The sequence below is a fragment of the Bombina bombina genome, unplaced genomic scaffold (assembly GCF_027579735.1).
Source record: "Bombina bombina isolate aBomBom1 unplaced genomic scaffold, aBomBom1.pri scaffold_599, whole genome shotgun sequence".
In the NCBI taxonomy this organism is placed as follows: Eukaryota; Metazoa; Chordata; class Amphibia; order Anura; family Bombinatoridae; genus Bombina; species Bombina bombina.
Genome location: NW_026512888.1, coordinates 24,403 through 46,258, shown reverse-complemented (window position 1 = coordinate 46,258; position 21,856 = coordinate 24,403). Strand labels below are relative to the sequence as shown.

The 21,856-nt window shown below is 41.7% G+C and overlaps 1 non-coding gene across 1 annotated transcript; it reads right to left on the bottom strand.

The window, feature by feature from the left end:
• Positions 1-3,480: 3,480 nt before the first annotated feature.
• LOC128644589 (U5 spliceosomal RNA) lies at positions 3,481-3,597 on the bottom strand. The gene has a single exon (XR_008400021.1). It is a non-coding gene; the product is annotated as a U5 spliceosomal RNA (small nuclear RNA).
• Between the last annotated feature and the right edge of the window lie 18,259 nt (positions 3,598-21,856).

Genomic DNA, 21,856 nt, shown 5'->3' with positions numbered 1-21,856 from the left:
TTTTTATATTATAACAGAGTTTTTACAACAATACTAGAGACTGAATAGAGATTTAAATTTATAAAATTATTATAACTATCAAGATAGACACCGGTGTCTTTATATGAGTTGGTTTTAGACAGAATTTATTTGTAAACTGCATTTAGACAGAATTTATTTGTAAACTGCATTGAACATTTTATGATTAAGGATTTTTTTAGACTGTGTTAATAAACTATTAATTCAATTGTAATACACACTTGGCACAAGTTATTTTTCTTCATGAGAATCTGTTACTAATTGAGTACATAATTATAACCTCAGACTGCCGTAGGCACCACCTCCACCCTGTTTTTTTCAGTATTGAACATAAGCTTTCGGTGCTTTCAGACTCCCATTGATTTCTATGGCATCCGCAGTACGATTCTTCGGAATAGCTGCAAGCATACCTGTTAACTATTTGATAAATGGGGAAAAGTGTCAAATAGAGCCGAATGTGTATTCGGAACATCTGCAATGACGTAAGCATCGATCTGCGTCAGATTGAGATCGCGGGATCGTATGTTACGTCACAAATTTCAACATTTGGCAGTCTTGAGGCTTTGATAACTAGGTCGGATCAATTATGATGCAGAATTCCGGTGAATTTTCGGTTGACACTTTGATATATAGGCCCCAATGGCTTAAATACCTCCCCCACTTCCATCATCCCCCAGTCATTCTGCCAAGAGAACAAGGAACAGTAGGAGAAATATCAGGGTGAAAAAGGTGCCAGAAGAATAAAAAGAAGAAATAAACGGCCGCCCCATATAAAAATGTGGGCAGGGAGCTGTGGACTCTCCCCGTCAGATGAAAAGAAAATTATCAGGTAAGCATAAATTAAGTTTTTCTTCTTAATTGGGGAGAGTCCACAGCTGCATTTATTACTTTTGGGAAAACAAAACCCAAGCTATAGAGGACACTGAATGCAAAAAAAGGACGGGTAGATGAGGCGGCCCATTCAGAGGGCACCACAGCCTGAAATTACCCAAACACCTGACAAAAACAACTGCTTAACTAGAAAACAGAAGGATAAAACCTGAAAGGACCAGGTAACTCCCCATCAGTTAAAAACAACAAGGCCCTAGTTAGAGACCGTTCAGAATCAGTAGATTCCACCAAGCACAAAGCCCCTGAAGAGACAAGCCCCTTAGGCTCCAAGCCCATACTTAAACTTACCCCGACCCAAGGGAAGGGGACCTCCACATACCCCTTGAAGGGAAGAGGAAAAAGAAGAGGAACTCAACAAAGATCTAAAGACCAACAAGCTAGGGTAAAAGGAACCTTAGCCAATCTCCAAGCGCAAACAAAGGTTGCAACAGGACAAAAACGCATAGAGGATGAACTCCAACGACCGAACAAAGAGAAGGGAGAAAAAAAAACCCACCCCTATCTGAACAGAAGTCCAAGGGACCATCATGTAACATACCAACCCTGGAGACCTAGAGAGACAATGTAGACCCCATCCCTCACACAGCATGCAATCCGAACTATGAAAGAGCGACCAAGTGATAAAAACTACCCCCTGGAACAGCCTAAAAATATCATCATGTTCCAGATGAAGTCACAGGCTTCCCTATGCAAGTCTAGTAGACTCCAGTCGTTAACAATAGCCCACCAAGCTAGGAACTGCACCAGGACTCCCAAAGAGGAAAAATTCCGAATGAGTGCAGAAACCCACTCCCTCCCAGGAAAAACAAGGAAGTAGGAGAGCATCCAAAACCAGCAGAGAAAGCCCCCTGCTGAGGAAGGAAACACTGCAAAGCCTCCCAGTTAAGGAAGGATCACAATATCTAAGTAAGATACGCAGTCCAGGCTCAATCAAGCAGACAGACCTCTGACCCCCTCTCCGAGGCAACGGACTCAGCACCAAAGCGACTAGTAATATCCAAAAGGAGTTCCCCAGACCACCCAGATCCTCAGTAAGGAAAAAGGAGGGGAACTAAATTGAACGGTACTAATGGGAAGAGCATACTCCACCATTTGCTAACAAGACTGGCATGCTAACTAACTAAGCTATAACAGAACATAGAGTGAGCTTGGGTTCCAGGACCCAGACACAGATCCTTACCCTACAAGAAGGGACACTCCCAGGCAAAAAAAGAGACTACACTGAACCAACAGTGACGGCACAATACCAGAATCCAACCCTTCCTGGCATCCTGCATGCAAAGCAGAGGTGAACCCAACTGAATAAAGGAAGACCTCCAGGGCACTAGGTGGATACTGTGGTATGCCCCAATCTCCCTAAGGGGAGGAGAAAGCCAAATATAACTGCTCAGCGTCCACAGGCATGGAGTGTGTGGCAGCAGACAGACAGCAAAGGAAATACCGATTGTAAAGGAACCATCTGGCTGCAACAGCCGACCCAGTAGAAAAACAAACAGCCATCAAGCACACCTTTAAGGTACAAATAGCTGCAACAAATTGTGACTGCAATCTCCCGCTTGCTAGGCAGTTAAACTACCCAGGCTATTTACAAGTCTTTGAAAAGAGAAAAACCAAACCCCCTGAAAGGGCAAGTAGAAGTCTCAGAACCAGAAGGACTGAACCACCGAAGACCCATCTAAGAGATGCGGTCAGATATCCAAGACAAGAACATGTCCAGAAAACCGGACATCCGGAAACCGGAGCCGGCTACAAGGTAGTAACCCCTGAGGAACCATAGGTATACCTCATACGGAGAACCTGTACCCAAGGAGAAGCAACCACAGCCACATCCAAAGGTCCTTGGACACTGGACGTTCACTAAGCATCCCAGAGACAGATAGCATATCTCCTAAAGGCTCTAGGAACAACACCCCAAAGTTAGAGCTTAAAACTAGATAATCCAGCTTGAGAAAATAAAACAGTCTCCAAAAATCCCTTCAGTTTCAACCTCCCGGAAACTCCCACAGCTCAAGGAATTAATGATGGATGAGCCTCACAATTCCTGGTAAATAAAACTGAGACATCTTAAGTAAGGGCAGCTCCAGGAAAAAAACTGAGACAAATGCATTCCCCAGAGCCCCAAAAACATAGGAGCAGACAAGAAACAGTAGGAGGAAGAAGAAGGCCATAAATACCCAAACACCCCAAACAGATGACCCCCCAAGCAGCCCCAAGAAGGGAAAAAAAGAAGCCTAAGACATATCGACCCCTTAAGAAAGAGTTACCATCATCAAGGCCTCAAAAAATACATCCAATAAGAATATCATAGAGGAGATAAAAATCCCCCCAACCTGGTACCCGAGGAGTCATCTAAACCTCCAGTCCCATTGGGAATGGAGAACACTAGCTCCAAGGTCAAAGGACCTCCGGAACCCCCAGAGTAATCTCTAGCATGATCCGCTTCTGGAACCCTGCCAACAATCAGGAACAGGACAATGAGGACTGAGTACAATCCCTCTGAGGCCCCACCCAAAAGAAGAAACAAGAACCAGCCTGATGTCTAAGAACAAAAGGCCTCCTCTACCATGTTTTAGCCCTGCAAGGGGCAGAGCCTCAACCAAAAATCCTTGAAACTCATGGATGTTCCTCTCCACGAAAATCTTTAGTAAAGGTGAAAGCTTTTTTCGAGCTGAAGAGAAACCAGAGTATAACAAACTCCTAATCCGAGGAGCAACTTACCACTCAACCAGGACAGCCGGATATACCGGCCCCACGTGGATGATATAGACCTTAAGGAACAGAAAATACCATTAAGCACTGTCCCAGGCCATAGAAAAATCAAAACCCCAATGGGAATCGACAAAAGGAACTATAGACATAACAATGTACTAACACCTTAGCATGCAACTTCCGCGGAAGTGCCCAAGCGACAACAAAATCGCTAGTATCAAATTCCAGAAAAGAAATGTTTCCTGATGAAAAAAATAGAACAGACATAGCTTCTCAAAAAGAAATAAATACATCCTACCGGATCAAAGGAAAAGAGGGCAGCACCCAAAAGTGAACAGCCAAGAAGAATGGGCACACTAACAGTACCAGCCAATTAGATACCCAATTCTCCCGAAGCTCAGGACTGGAATAAGATACCCCAAAAAGAAAGTCAATTGGAGACGACAAGGAGATTAACTTCATCCCCCCACGTCTAACCCAGCTTGCCGTCTGGAACAGAACACAGAGGATCCCTCAACCCATTAGGATTGTGATCCTCCAGCACCGCCAAAACATGCCACAGTAGGACACAAAGGCACACCAGTCTATAATGAAAAGCAAGACTTAACTCTGCCGGGGCAACTGATGACCCCGAACCCGAGGGCTGGGCCACTGAAGCTTCAGAGGAAACCATTTCCCCAGATGGCTGATCTGACCCAGACGATCCCACACTTGAAGAGCCCTGGTTAAGAGAACATGGACAGTATCTCATCAACACCTCCCTCTCAGGAAGATGTAAATGCACCAACGCCATAGATATGGCATTGTGGAACTGTGCCGTAACCTCTGGAGGAAACAAGCCGCCTTCCGGACAAGGGGTAACGGCATTAGGGACACCTGCCTTCATAGCTAGGGAAGGTTCTAGTGCACACACCTCATGGGATGTGGGATCCCCAGGGGCGGATGGCTCGGCGGACTCTAAGTTCCCTGTTGCGGGAGAAGAGAGCACTCTAAGGTGGCATTCGGAACATAACTGATGGGCATGGATTATCCAGGCCATCTCATACTCTTCGCAAGAAGTAGAATCTGAATCAGAGACATCTGTCTCCAAAAAATCAGAATCCTCCATAACTTGGATAGAAATTATGGATAGAAGAAAACAAATACAAAGGCACCTTACACCCCAATGGCTGGGGCACTCACCACCTCCTGAGACCCAGACAACTAGCGAAACAGACTCTCTCCATCGCCACGCGGTCAGGAATACGGAAATAGGTGCAGAACATGACCACGCCTAGATACAAGGTACACCGTATGAGCTGCACAGCCTGCCAAAAAAAGGTTGTTATGTTCCGATATAGCCATGTGCCCAAGCGTCACTACACATTAGCAGATAGAATCACATAACAAACATGATTGTTAAATAACTCCCCTCAAGAAATATTAACCCTTGATTCCATAAAGATGTCCCACTGAGACCCTGACTTTTTCGTTTACATTACATTCACCCATCGAAGTAAAATGAAACGATCTTACCGGAATCTATGCCGTGGAACAGAAACACGGCCCTTCAAGTGTGACAGGTTAGTAGCATCGCTTCTGACATGGACTTGAGTGAAGAAAGCAGGCAGCAAAACTCGTCAACGCTGATTGCTAAGGAGCTATTAACATGAGTCGGGATGGTTTTGCAGAAAGACTCTCCCTGCATCTCCGGAATCTAACTTTCATTTATGCTCTCACTGAGAGGCTGACAAGATTACTGAAAACTCCAGTCCCATTTTGAAGAGTACTACCCTCCATAAGAGACTATCTTTAATCTTCCGACACTTCTCTGCCAACCTCCTGTGACGAAAGGCAAAGAATGACTGGGGGATGAGGGAAGTGGGGGAGGTATTTAAGCCTTTTTTCTGGGGTATCTTTGCCTCCTCCTGGTGGCCAGGATCTGAATTCCCAAAAGTAATGAATGCAGCTGTGGACTCTCCCCGTTTAAGAAGAAAATTTGCAATCATTTCTGCTCAGAATAATAATACATTTACACTATATACTGTACATATAGTGGTATAAATAAACACAGAGATATGAAAGACAACATTGTTTAGAACAAAAAAAGGATTTTAGGGACATGTAAATATGTTTGCAAAAGATTTCTGACATAACACACACATATATATACAGTATATATATATATATATATATATATATATATATATATATATATGTATGTATGTGCAAAGATATATGTACAAATTCTAGCATTAATAATCATTTTAAAAAGCAAAAAAAACATGAGATAGGCATATCACGATTTCTAGAAATATAAATATACATTAATTTATGTAAAAATATCATATAACAGATTTGTTTTGTATAACAAATAAATATAAAAATAATTTTTTTAGATATTGTTTGTTCAGTTATAAATCTAGCAATTTCTTGGACATTAACAGATAAAAAATAAAAGATTAGCTTTAGCGAAATGTGCTTGTTCATGGACAGTAATGAAATCGTATAAATAAAGTTGGAAAAAAAAGAATATCAGCGACATCGATGACTTATTTATCAACAGTCCGATGCTCATTGATCCGTACTTGACGCACGTTTTTTGACATACTTTTTAATAAATAAGGCCGTCGTATGTAGATTTGCAGCAGCGATCTCTGTCAATGTCTGGCGAGCATATTGACTCCAGCAAATGCGTCGAGATTGATTGATAAATAGGCCCCATGGTGTTCATGTATTCAGAATGTTTTCACACTCAGTCAACATGTTTGTTTATTACAGAACTACAGAAACGCCCAATAATTACAAAGTGTTGTGTGTCTCTTATCAATCACATTTGACATCATCATCGATACTGAAATCATTTACATTTGTATACCTTTGCTTTGTCCGCATGAAGATCCTTTTGAGACACTTTTTTCATATAGTTTTCTGCATTTTTAAAAGATTTTCTGGTTACATAATTTACTAATACAAAAGGGGGTAACACAAATGGCAATGAAATGCTGCTTGTCAGCATGGAGCAAATGTAAGGGCGTGACCCCTGCAGATATTACAAGGTGAATGTTTGCTGTGTGGTTACAATGGTGCATTGTGGTGGCAGGTTTCTAACTCGCCTGTACTTAAGAGTCGGCAGCCATCTTATAGTCCTCTTTCTTCCTTTGCTGCCTGCTGCTTTGCTGGGTCTCAGGATAAAACGTTCCCCACGATCAACTGTGGTTCCTCCTCGTTGCAGATCTGATATGGAGGAAAACAAGTATTGAGGAGATGGAGGAGTCTGTTCACCCTACTCCCCCTCTGTATTTTATCCCTCCTTTGCCTAGCCTTTCTCTGTCTGTACATGTCCTTTATCACCTTTTGTGTTCATCCCTGTTCCTCTGTCCCCTCAAGTTTGCATGCTGGATCCGGTTGTAGATTCCAGGGTTTCTGCAGGGACTTTTAGAAGCTCAGGCCTACAGAGGCCTCCTCTCTTTCTTTCTTCACCCTTTAATCATCTTTTACTTGGGATTGGAGGTTAATGCCCATGAGGCTCCCCCTCACACAGTTGTGACTTATGGTGCGGCCTTAACTTACGGCGTGGATGTAACTTTTGCCAAGGCCTTTCTGGCTGGTCTTCCTTCAGAAGTAGCTGTTCACTGTCTACACATTGGTGCGGGTGTTGTCAGCGGGGACTGTTGGTTCCCAATAGTAAGCGTCAGGTGTTGTGGCGACTGAAGGTAGCATTGGGTTTCCATCATGGCAGTGAGGTCCTCCAAGATGGCGTTGGGACCTTGTTCTTCGTGTCACTGTGTCCAACAATGCACCATGGCCAATGTCACTTCCAGTTTGCATAGTCAGACTTTGCAGCTACGTTAGTCTTCCATGGGCAGGTCGGACAACAAAGGGCGAACCTAGATCAAAGAGTAGTTATGCAAAGTGTGTCTGTTGAAGTGTATAGGGATTCTGACAGAGGGTCCACAGGCAATTCTGCAGTTCATCAGGCTCAAAACTTGAGTGCTCTGGGCCATGGTCGGCTCCAGAACAAATAAAATGGGGGGGGGAGCATTTTTCTTTCAGGAGGGGGCACGCATTTCCAAAGCAAGTATGAGAGTCAAAATAAGAGCAGACCTACATATTAAGCAGGAAAGTGCAGCTTCTGGCTGGCTTATCCCCCACTATTAACATTTGGAGAATATGTGCTAAATAACTAGGTAAAATAAAGAAGTCTAAATCCTATGCAGTGCACTAAAACAGAGCAATTAAACTTTAGACCCCCAGTGCAATAGCTCCTTAAAAACAATTCACCCCTTAATCACCATGATCCAAAACCCTTAAACTCATTCTCAAATCTCAATCATGTCCCCTAAACAGCCATGCACCCCAAACCCCCCCAATGCAATTAACCCCTTTGTTTGCAATAGCAGTGAGGATACTAGGTTTTCAGGTACTGGTAATTTTGTAGAATAGATTTAGCTATACCTGTTTCGCAATAACTAACGGATATCAGGCTACTTAATACAACCTATGTACTGTGAACCTATAAGAATATGATAGTATCATATAAATATAAGTCTATAAATGGCTACCGCTTCTATTGACGCTTCAAAAGTGCACTGTGATCTTAGGCCCGGCCTAAGCCGGTAGCCATTTATAGACTTATATTTATATGATACAATCATATTCTTATCATGGTCTATTGTTTAAAGGGCCACTGTAAGAAAATATTTTCTATGCCTGTTACTAACTAACTACCCCAAATACGCTTTTTATCAATAGCATTTCATTAACATATCTCTACCGTATATCAGAAATCTTGTCTGCAAATTTAATTGTTTTCCAAACGCACTCCGTGGGTATCCTTTGCTCTGTACCAATCCGTTTACAATACCTAGGTTTCAAAATGGCGCTTTAAACACAAAGTTATTGGTTTAAGTATTTTGAACATGCAGTGCTGAAAATAGTGGGCAGGATAACGTGACATCATCGGTGAATAAAAGATATAACTTTAAGAATGTTATGAAACTTCGTTTTGGAGAAAATATAGGTCAGTAGGTTTTAATTAATGTTTATTAACTTTAATATGTTAGTTGTTTAGCTTAAAAATTATAACAGAAAGTAATCCTTTAAGAAAATTAGTAACTCACAATAGTTAGGTAAAATTAATAGGGTTAAAGACAAATCCAAAAAGTCTCTAATTAACTTCCAAATCCAAATAAGAGGTTAAGAAGACACGGAGCTCCTGGCAGATGCGTGATGCGACCTCACAGTTCGGCAGCTAACTCCGCCCCCAGCATTCAGTATTACATAACAATTCATTATTTTATTTATTATTTTTAAAGTGTATGATTATATCAATATTTTTTGAGGGGACACAGCATTCCATTAGGGTGGGCATTGCCCCTCAATGCCCCCCCCTTGGAGCCGACCTTGCTCTGGGCACTCCCATCATGTTTTCTTACAGCCATACAGGTTACTGCTAATATGATATTGGCTGATTCTGCGGTGGGAGAGCATGCCGCAGCAAGGAGAGTGGAAGCTTTGGAGTCTAGTGCAGTGGTCAACACCACGATTCTTGGGCAGTTTTCCTCAGCAATGTCTGGAGCTGGTAAGATATATTTACTTCTGCATACAGCACCACACATAAGGACTCCAGTAGTGTTTCTGACTCTGAGGTTGAACGTGAATTAGGGCTGCACAGCAGCGGTCAGTGGAAAATATATCGCACTCTGAAGCATGAATAGGCAGCAGTAGGTAAAGGGGGGCCTCTTTTGGAGCCTTTGGATATGACTAGTACGTCAGGCAGGATAGGTGCTGTGCTAGCTGACACAGCAGTAACTAGCAGGATGGCAGGGCCTTCACTTCAAGAGGGGATGGAGCCGGTGTTGTCACCTTGCAAAGGAAAAATGTACCTATTTGGTGCACTCCCTCCATGCTTATTTGAAGGTGAAGGTAGCTAATACGATCAAGGATCAACCATACATGAGTATATTTGAGTTATCATTAGAGGCTTATAGTGATAAGGAGAGAAGATGGGACAGTGCCGAAGACCATGAAGTGACCAGACTCCTATAAGGAGTGGCAGCACTGCTTCGGGTATTCTTTTCCTGCTATTTGGAGAATAGGCTTGATCAAGCTCTCAAGGTTCTCAAGTACAAGGACACCAGATAATGTACATTGCTATTTTGTGGAGGGTATGTGACAGTCTTATGAAAGTGAATTCCACTGCAAGATGAGCGGGAACCCATTCTTGACTTGTGGTACAAAGGATATGGAACTTTGGTCAAGGCTGGGATCTGAGCTTCTCACCCTCTCTGCGCGAGGGCCACATGCAAGAGGGATGTAAATCCCCAGTAGGTGGCAGAAGTAGGGGACCTCAATGTTGAAAGTTCACCGATCCCCAATGCGAGATAGGTGCATACAGCTCCTTTCCTCACTTCTGCCTCTACTGCGGTGGACCGAACCCCATGCCAAGTGTCAGCACAGGCGGCATGAGAGCTCCTCTCAGCTAAAGGGGTGGCTGGAAACAATGAGTGTCAACTCCCTGATCTGTGCACGCTTAAGCCATGGTTTGCATTTTATCCTAATAGGGAAGCAGCTGATTTGCTGATTTGAGCATGGGTTTAGGTGCTTTTTTGGGTTCTGATACTCACCAACATCTTAAATCTGCTTATAAGTGGTAGTTGGCAAAGAAAACAGCATCAGGGCATATTGTGGGCCCCTTTACTGAGTGTATGGTTCCTTGGTTTGTGGTGTCTCCAAATGGAGTTGGTGCCAAAAAGGAACCAGTCAAGTTTTGCCTGATTCAGCACTTGTCCTATCCCAAGGGTCATTCTGTGAATTATGTGATTGACCCAGCAGTGAGTTCTGTTAGCTATCAGCCATTTGATAAGGCATTAGATGTGGTCATGGAAGTGGGACCAGGTGCCATGATGGAATAAGTCTTTTGCTTACTCCCTATTCATCCAACATCCATCAGCTGATGGGTTGTAGGTTTTAGGCTGGCTTTTATGTGGACAGGTGTCTATCGGTTGTTCAGATTCCTTTGCATATTTTGAAGCATTTAGGTCCATTTTGCAGTGGGCTCTAGCAACTGTGGTGGGTAATGGGTAGTGGACCATTTATTACATCTACTCTCTGACTTCATCAGGAATTGAGCCCTTAGTTCCTGGTGATGTTTAGTGCATCATATCCTGGGGGACTTTGCCTCCTTCCCCCCATAGTCTAAATCCATTACAGTCTGTATCTCTCCCTCTACAGTAATAAACATGAGCTCCCTTTTGCTGTCTCCCCTGACCATTCTGTTATTACTATTATTTATTACAATTAGATTAACAAATATTGTCAAATCCACAGGACATAAGAAAATATATCCTTTCACATTCAATGATAAGTAATACACATTATTGTGTAACTCATCCCTTATATACATATGTGACGCGGCCTACTCCAACCATGTTGTGTGCTTGATAGAAAAGAGATATTGACGATAATCAGTGTCTAAAGCAACTAGAGGAAAGCTTGTGATATGAGATGACTTACTCGACCAAAACAAACCGTTATAAATTCGGTCCCATCTATTTGAGTACCCGCAACATCAAGGTCCATCTTACTGCCGCTTTTACTAGAGCATTCATCTCACTTTTAATGTTCCGTGTGGAGCATGTGCTTGAACTCGAGTCTGACAGGGTGATGAATTCCCATGTATTTGGTGATTCTAAGGGGTCAATTTACCGGGAGTGCAGAATTATTAGGCAAATGAGTATTTTGACCACATCATCCTCTTTATGCATGTTGTCTTACTCCAAGCTGTATAGGCTCGAAAGCCTACTAAAAATTAAGCATATTAGGTGATGTGCATCTCTGTAATGAGAAGGGGTGTGGTCTAATGACATCAACACCCTATATCAGGTGTGCATAATTATTAGGCAACTTCCTTTCCTTTGTCAAAATGGGTCAAAAGAAAGACTTGACAGGCTCAGAAAAGTCAAAAATAGTGAGATATCTTGCAGAGGGATGCAGCACTTTTAAAATTGCAAAGCTTCTGAAGCGTGATCATCGAACAATCAAGCGTTTCATTCAAAATAGTCAACAGGGTCGCAAGAAGCGTGTGGAAAAACCAAGGCGCAAAATAACTGCCCATGAACTGAGAAAAGTCAAGCGTGCAGCTGCCAAGATGCCACTTGCCACCAGTTTGGCCATATTTCAGAGCTGCAACATCACTGGAGTGCCCAAAAGCACAAGGTGTGCAATACTCAGAGACATGGCCAAGGTAAGAAAGGCTGAAAGACGACCACCACTGAACAAGACACACAAGCTGAAACGTCAAGACTGGGCCAAGAAATATCTCAAGACTGATTTTTCTAAGGTTTTATGGACTGATGAAATGAGAGTGAGTCTTGATGGGCCAGATGGATGGGCCGTGGCTGGATTGGTAAAGGGCAGAGAGCTCCAGTCCGACTCAGACGCCAGCAAGGTGGAGGTGGAGTACTGGTTTGGGCTGGTATCATCAAAGATGAGATTGTGGGGCCTTTTCGGGTTGAGGATGGAGTCAAGCTCAACTCCCAGTCCTACTGCCAGTTTCTGGAAGACACCTTCTTCAAGCAGTGGTACAGGAAGAAGTCTGCATCCTTCAAGAAAAACATGATTTTCATGCAGGACAATGCTCCATCACACGCGTCCAAGTACTCCACAGCGTGGCTGGCAAGAAAGGGTATAAAAGAAGAAAATCTAATGACATGGCCTCCTTGTTCACCTGATCTGAACCCCATTGAGATCCTGTGGTCCATCATCAAATGTGAGATTTACAAGGAGGGAAAACAGTACACCTCTCTGAACAGTGTCTGGGAGGCTGTGGTTGCTGCTGCACGCAATGTTGATGGTGAACAGATCAAAACACTGACAGAATCCATGGATGGCAGGCTTTTGAGTGTCCTTGCAAAGAAAGGTGGCTATATTGGTCACTGATTTGTTTTTGTTTTGTTTTTGAATGTCAGAAATGTATATTTGTGAATGTTGAGATGTTATATTGGTTTCACTGGTAAAAATAAATAATTGAAATGGGTATATATTTGTTTTTTGTTAAGTTGCCTAATAATTATGCACAGTAATAGTAACCTGCACACACAGATATCCCCCTAAAATAGCTAAAACTAAAAACAAACTAAAAACTACTTCCAAAAATATTCAGCTTTGATATTAATGAGTTTTTTGGGTTCATTGAGAACATGGTTGTTGTTCAATAATAAAATTAATCCTCAAAAATACAACTTGCCTAATAATTCTGCACTCCCTGTATAAAACCCCGGGCGGACATGATTCACTATAGTGAATCATGTCCGCCCAGCATCACTAAATGCTGACAGCATACGCTCTCTGCATTTAACATTGCAAAAGAATTTCACAAGAAATGCTTGTGCAATGCCGCCCCCTGAACATTTGCAGCTTAATAGCCACAATGTGACAGCAGCCCATGGCATGAGGCTGTTCCGTAGGCTAGATTACTACTGAAGGGATATGATTTGTGCAAGAGAACTTGTGAACTGCTGGTGCAATGCCGCCCCCTGCAGATTTGTGGCCAATTGGCCGCTAGCAGGGGGTGTCAAGTGCATTGGAACCCTTTCCAGTCAAGTAGATGAAGACATGTTAAAGGATATTTATGCAATAAACATATTTACTAATGTTATACTGTGTATTTACTGCAAATATTATACATTCCAATGTTCTACACATAGCAGAATATGTTTTATGTATTATGAAATAGCTATAGAAATAAATATCAATATATATATATATATATATATATATATATATATATATATATACAGTATATTTATATACACCTCATATAATTTATTTATTTATTAATTTATATCATATTTTACCAGGAAGGATACATTGAGATTTCTCTCATTTTCAAGTATGTCCTGGGTCTACAAAACATTGCATTGATACAATAGGGTACAATAAAATACAAAAACAATATTAATTCCTTACACGTTGCTCTTCATCTGCCACACCTCTCTGCCAATCCCTTCACTGGCTTCCTCTTGCCTCCAGGATTAAACACAAAATTCTCACTCTGACATACAAAGCCCTCAGTTGCATTGCTGCCCCCTACATCTCAGACCTTGTCTCCAGATACTCTCCCTCCCGACCCCTTCGCTCCGCTCATGATCTCCTACTCTCCTCCTCTCTTGTTACCTGCTCACATTCCCATTAACAAGATTTCTCCAGACTGGCTCCCATCTTATGGAACTCTCTGCCTCGCTCCACAAGAATCTCCCCTAGTTTTAAAAGCTTCAAGTGCTACCTGAAGACTCTGCTATTCAGGGACGCTTACAACCTACACTAACTTTCCTATCTCTACTGCTATCCCCTAAAACCCCATAGTATGTAAGCCTATGAGCCCAGCTGTTTGTAGCTCATCTTCATAAGTGCGGACTACAACAGTTCAACTCTTGGCAGGACCCTTCACCCATTTGATCCCTGTAATCGTTTTTATATACCATCTATGTTCATAGCGCCGCAGTACCTGTTAGCGCTCTACAAATAGCTGATAATAATAATAATAATAATACATAATATATGCAAAATTTAACATAGAACAGGTAGGAAATACACAATCAACCATGACAGGTGCATTCTGTTTTGAGATATGCAGAGAGGGATCTCTTAAAGGATATTAGGCATGGGGAAGGTTTGAAAGTGTTCGGGAGGTCATTCCCTAACTGTGGCACTGTAGGAAAAGGAGGATCGAGCTGCTTTCTTTTTGTATTGAGGCAAGCTAAATAATGTGCTTGTTATATACATAATCAGGTATATATATATATATGGGTATAAATATATATTTGTGAAAATATCCGTCAGATATATATTTAAATATATATTTAAGAATAAATGGAACCTATTCTGCAATGTGCAGAACATTGGATTTTGAAATATGCAAAATTATCTTCTTGTTTGCGCGACTTGTGGGTGTTTGTTTTTTTTTCTCCAACTTTTTCGGCTCCTTTGAAGTCTTAAGTTTTAATTCACCACTTCATAAAGGGACATTCCAGCAAAAATTAGAATCCCCATGGATGCATTTCAGTTTTTAATAGAAACATTTCTGTAATATACATGTGTTAGTAAAAACACTTCTAATAAAAGCTATAGCTGTTTCAAATGTGTATTTAAGTATGCACCGTGCATTAGCATTTTAAACACATCACATGCTCAGAGCCTAAGATGCCTGTATCATCTGGTAATGGCTCAATGTGTTAATTACTGACATGACACAAGACCCACTGGCACTCTGAGCAGCTGCATTATTTAAAATGCTGGTGCACTGAGAATATCTAGCTATGCTTCACATGCACGTGCAGTATAATATGTTAACACTTATACAGCGATAACTTTTACTAGAAGCATTTCTACCAATACATTTATATTGCTAATATGTTTTTATTCAAAGATGTCATTCATCTATGTGCATCTAAATTTGTAACGGAATTGTCCATTTAAAATCTATTTGTTACTGCAACGTTTTAATTTCAATTCGCAATATGCAGTGTTAACACTCATAACGCGAGTACAAACTACAGCTCCACTTGTAATCTTGCCTTTTGTTTTAAATGTTTGTGATAAAGGATTATGGTTTCATACGCACTGCCTGGTGGGGAGATGTTTTTTTCTCTCAAGTGCTCAGCTAACTCCCAGTAGTGCTCTGAAACTGGCTTTAACTAGTTATATGCACGTAACACAGCATTTTCTTGTTGCTATTTCATATCCGTTTAACGTGCTTACATTCCTGCTGGCATATTCCTGCAGTGGCGTTATGCTGCACTGCTTTATCAATATTTTAATTCTAGTTTCTCCCTCCTGCTCCATACAATTGTACTTAGCACAAGTCAGAAGTAATGATGCAGTAATACGTGGTATTATTTTTTATTGTGTGGGGGACCCTCGTCTGAAAGGATTATTGTTTTACAGTTTATTACTAAAGCAATCAAACAAACCTCTGTGTTTTTCCAGCTAATCAAACCTTGCTACTTTTCTGTAGACATAGCATAATCATGTCCCTGGAAATATAAATATAAACGAAAAAGCGCACATAAATAATGAGAGTTTAATATGTGCGGATAGCGTAATAAGCGTATTCGGTTTATCAAGATGAAACTTTAAATTGAATTCATTTTCCTGTTGTTAGTGCAGTATTGTCTGTTTGCAAAGGATCCTCCAAGATTTACAGTAAAAGGATTTTGATTAATTTCATTATATTATATGTCACAAAAGATGTAATTTAAAAATGTCTCTCGGGTATAAAACACGGCCAAGCTAGTAGCAAACTCTGCTGCACATTTATCAAAGACAAAGAAGTGTTGTTGGTTTTAATTGCATTTGTTTGATCAACAAGTAATAGTTCTGTTATCTCATTATTCGATCAATCATTTTAGGGTGCGCTGCACTTGTGCGTCAGGCGTTTGTGGGTTATTAAGGGGAAGATGTGTCAGACGCAGGTTCTGATTATCTCAGAGCTGGACATTATCAGCAGTCCTGGTGTGAGTCCCGGGGCAGAAATAAGCATTTAGTCAATAAACACTTAATTACCCTGTAATGCTCTGGGGGCAAGAAGCTCTGGACTGAGTCATGGAGTTCAGCAGACTGAGCCGAGGGTGTTTAGTGAGTCGGGAAGAAGCTGAGCGTGCAGTTAGTGGCTTCGGCCAGTGTGAGGCATTTATTAAAGTGAATGTAAAGTTTCAGCATGTAGTGCCCGTTTTTTAAAAATACTATTAAAAACAGGGGCACTTTCATTGTTTCCGGCCTTCCTCCAATCACGGCGTTGCTTTAGGCAATGCTTCCCCCGGGGGGGATGCCGTGATTGGAGGATGACGGAATCGTCATTGCTGACGTAGGAAGAGGCTTGCGACGGACGGGGGAAGCGACATCATCAGCGATCCGGCTTTCAAGACGAAGAGGTATTTCTACAAATACGATGCAATGTAAAGTTTCATCAATGAAAGTGCCCCTGTTTTTAATAGTATTTTTAGAAACCGGGCACTACTTGATGAAACTTTACATTCACTTTAAAGGGACATTTTAGTTGAAAAATGACATTCTAATTTGTTAGCTCATTTAATTTCAGCACTATTACCCTTAACTCCATTTATGCAGCTCCTGCAGACCCTCTTGCAGTACCGTACCAGCCTTCAAGTGCAAGTTCAGATGCAGTGGCCATATGACTACTGCAATTACTGATGCTCCAAACCTCTCCACCACCTCTGAAATTGGGCTAATCCACCCTGGGTGATTGACAGCTCCTGCACTATTGGTTGTATGAGAACAGGGGGTTGGGACGCACAAGCATTTGCTCTTGCAGTGATACATTTTGTCAGCTGATGCTGCCCTACTACCTGAGAGTTCAGGCTGGCAGGTTCCCTGACTGGGAACACTGTTAGCTTCATATTAATAAATGGGGGCCGATGGGTTTAACCCCTGCAGAGGTGAGAAAATAATCTGCAGCAGCAGTTGAACAACCCCATCAATTACCAGCTGTCTACGGCTTGGGAGCAGCAAAGCTTGTAGCACTCGAGTGGGACTCTTACTGGTGTCAAACAGTTTCATGGTGAGTAGTGCAAAATATATCCACCAGATTACAAGTGGAGCGCTCTTCAATGCTCCCACTCAAACGTTAACTGTGAATGAAGCTTTTTGCGCACATCAGGTTGTACTCATATTACAAGTTCAAAATAAAAAGTTACTGCTCTCGCGCTAACTCGACACGCGTAAAAAGCCTAATTTTGAATAATGTGCGCTATAACTTATTCCCCCATAGGAGTCAATGGAGCAAAAAAGTGAAAACACCCTACTTGCTAGCATACATAGACACTAACACTACTCGGCTTTCATACAAAGACACTAACACTACTCGCTCACATACATAGACACTAACACTACTCGCTCGCATACATAGACATTAACACTACTCGGCTTGCATACAAAGACATTAACACTACTCGCTCGCATACATAAACACTAACACTACTCGGCTTGCATACAAAGACACTAACACTACTCGCTCGCATACATAGACACTAACACTACTCGCTCGCATACATAGACACTAACACTACTCGCTCGCATACATAGACACTAACACTACTCGCTCTCATACATAGACACTAATAATACTCGCTTGTATACATAGACACGAACCCTACTCGCTTGCATACATAGACACTAACACTACTCGCTCGCATACATAGACACTAACACTACTCGCTCGCATACATAGACAATAATAATACTCGCTTGTATACATAGACCCTAACCATACTCGCTTGCATACATAGACATTAACACTACTCGCTCGCATACATAGACACTAACACTACTCGGCTTGCATACAAAGACACTAACACTACTCGCTCGCATACATAGACACTAACACTACTCGTTTGCATACATAGACACTAACCCTACTCACTCGTATACATAGACACTAACATTACTCACTTGCATACATAGACACTAATAATACTCGCTTATATACATAGACACTAACCCTACTCGCTCGCAAACATAGACACTAACACTACTCGCTCGCATACATAGACACTAACACTACTCGCTCTCATACATAGACACTAATAATACTCGCTTGTATACATAGACACTAACCCTACTCGCTTGCATACATAGACACTAACACTACTCGCTTGCATACTAGAAACTAACACTACTCGCTTGCATACATAGACACTAACACTACTCGCATGCATACATAGAAACTAATACTACTCGCTCCCATACATAGACACTAATACTACTCGCTTGCATACATAGACACTAATATTACTTGTTCGCATACATAGACACTAACCCTACTCGCTTGCATACATAGACACTAACAATACTCGCTTGCATACATAGACACTAACCCTACTCGCTCGCATACATAGACACTAACACTACTCGCTCGCATACATAGACACTAACACTACTCGCTCGCATACATAGATACTAACACTACTCGCTCTCATACATAGACACTAATAATACTCGCTTGTATACATAGACACGAACCCTACTCGCTTGCATACATAGACACTAACACTACTCGCTCGCATACATAGACACTAACACTACTCGCTCGCATACATAGACAATAATAATACTCGCTTGTATACATAGACCCTAACCATACTCGCTTGCATACATAGACATTAACACTACTCGCTCGCATACATAGACACTAACACTACTCGGCTTGCATACAAAGACACTAACACTACTCGCTCGCATACATAGACACTAACACTACTCGTTTGCATACATAGACACTAACCCTACTCACTCGTATACATAGACACTAACATTACTCACTTGCATACATAGACACTAATAATACTCGCTTATATACATAGACACTAACCCTACTCGCTCGCAAACATAGACACTAACACTACTCGCTCGCATACATAGACACTAACACTACTCGCTCTCATACATAGACACTAATAATACTCGCTTGTATACATAGACACTAACCCTACTCGCTTGCATACATAGACACTAACACTACTCGCTTGCATACTAGAAACTAACACTACTCGCTTGCATACATAGACACTAACACTACTCGCATGCATACATAGAAACTAATACTACTCGCTCCCATACATAGACACTAATACTACTCGCTTGCATACATAGACACTAATATTACTTGTTCGCATACATAGACACTAACCCTACTCGCTTGCATACATAGACACTAACAATACTCGCTTGCATACATAGACACTAACCCTACTCGCTCGCATACATAGACACTAACCCTACTCCCTCGCATACATAGACACTAACACTACTCGCTTGCATACATAGACACTATCAGTACTCGCTTGCATACATAGAAACTAATACTACTTGGTCGCATACATAGACACTAATACTACTTGCTCGCAAACATAGACACTAACACTACTCGCTTGCATACATAGACACTATCAGTACTCGCTTGCATACATAGAAACTAATACTACTTGCTTGCATACATAGACACTAATACTACTTGCTCGCAAACATAGACACTAATACTACTCGCTTGCATACTTAGACAAAAACCCTACTCACTTGCATACATAGACACTAACAATACTCACTTGCATACATAGGCACTAACCCTAGTCACTCGCATATATAGACACTAACCCTACTCGCTCGCATACATAGACACTAACACATACATAGACACTAACCCTACTCACTCGCATACATAGACACTAACACGACTCGCTTGCATACATAGACACTAATACTGCTCGCTTGCATTCATAGACACTAATCCTACTCGCCCGCATACATAGACACTAATACTACTTGCTTGCATACATAGACACTAATACTACTCGCTCGCATACATAGACACTAACCCTACTCGCTCGCATACCTAGACACTAATACTACTCACTTGCATACATAGAAAATAATACTACTCACTCGCAAACATATACACTAACCCTACTCGCTTGCATACATAAAAACTAACACTACTCGCTTGCATACATAGAAACTAATACTACTCGCTCGCATATATAGACAATAATACTACTCACTCGCATACATAGACACTAATTATACTCGCTCGCATGCATAGACACTAATACTACTCAATCGCATACATAGACACTAACACTACTCGCTCGCATACATCGACACTAATACTACTCGCTCACATACATAGACACTAATACTACTCGCTCGCATACATAGACACTAATACTACTCGCTCGCATACATAGACACTAATAATACTCACTCGCATACATCAACACTAATACTACTCGCTCGCATACATAGACACTAATACTACTCGCTCGCATACATAGACACTAACACTACTCGCTCGCATACATAGACACTAATACTACTCGCTCGCATACATAGACACTAATACTACTCGCTTGCTTACATAGACATTAACCCTACTCGCTCGTATACATAGACACTAACACTACTCGCTCGCATACATAGACACTAACCCTACTCTCTCGCATACATAGACACTAACCCTGCTTTCTCGCATGCATAGACACTAATACTACTCGCTCGCATACATAAACACTAACACTACTCGCTCGCATACATAGACACTAATACTACTTGCTCACATACATAGACACTAATACTACTCGCTCGCATACATAGACACTAATACTACTCGTTTGCATACATAGACACTAACTCTACTCGCTCGCATACATCGACACTAATACTACTCGCTCACATACATAGACACTAACCCTACTCGATCGCATACATAGACACTAATACTACTCGCTCACATACATAGACACTAATAATACTCACTCGCATACATCAACACTAATACTACTCGCTCGCATACATAGACACTAATACTACTCGCTCGCATACATAGACACTAACACTACTCGCTCGCATACATAGACACTAATACTACTCGCTTGCATACATAGACACTAATACTACTCGCTCGCATACATAGACACTAACCCTACTCGCTCGCATACATAGACACTAACACTACTCGCTCGCATACATCGACACTAACACTATTCGCTCGCATACATAGACACTAACACTACTCGCTCGCATACATAGACACTAACACTACTCGCTCGCATACATAGACACTAACCCTACTCGCTCGCATACATAGACACTAACACTACTCGCTCGCATACATCGACACTAACACTACTCGCTCGCATACATAGACACTAATACTACTCGCTCGCATACATAGACACAAACACTACTCTCTCGCATACATATACACTAACACTACTCGCTCGCATACATAGACACTAATACTACTCGCTCGCATACATAGACACTAACCCTACTCACTCGCATACGTAGACACTAACACTACTCGCTCGCATACATAGACACTAACCCTACTCGCTCGCATACATAGACACTAATACTACTCGCTCGCATACATAGACACTAACCCTACTCGCTCGCATACATAAACACTAACAGTACTCACTCGCATACATCGACACTAAAACTACTCGCTCGCATACATAGACACTAACACTACTCGCTCGCATACATAGACACTAATACTACTCGCTCGCATACATAGACACTAACCCTACTCGCTCGCATACATAAACACCAACACTACTCGCTCGCATACATCGACACTAACACTACTCGCTCGCATACATAGACACTAATACTACTTGCTCGCATACATCGACACTAATACTACTCGCTCGCATACATAGACACTAACCCTACTCGC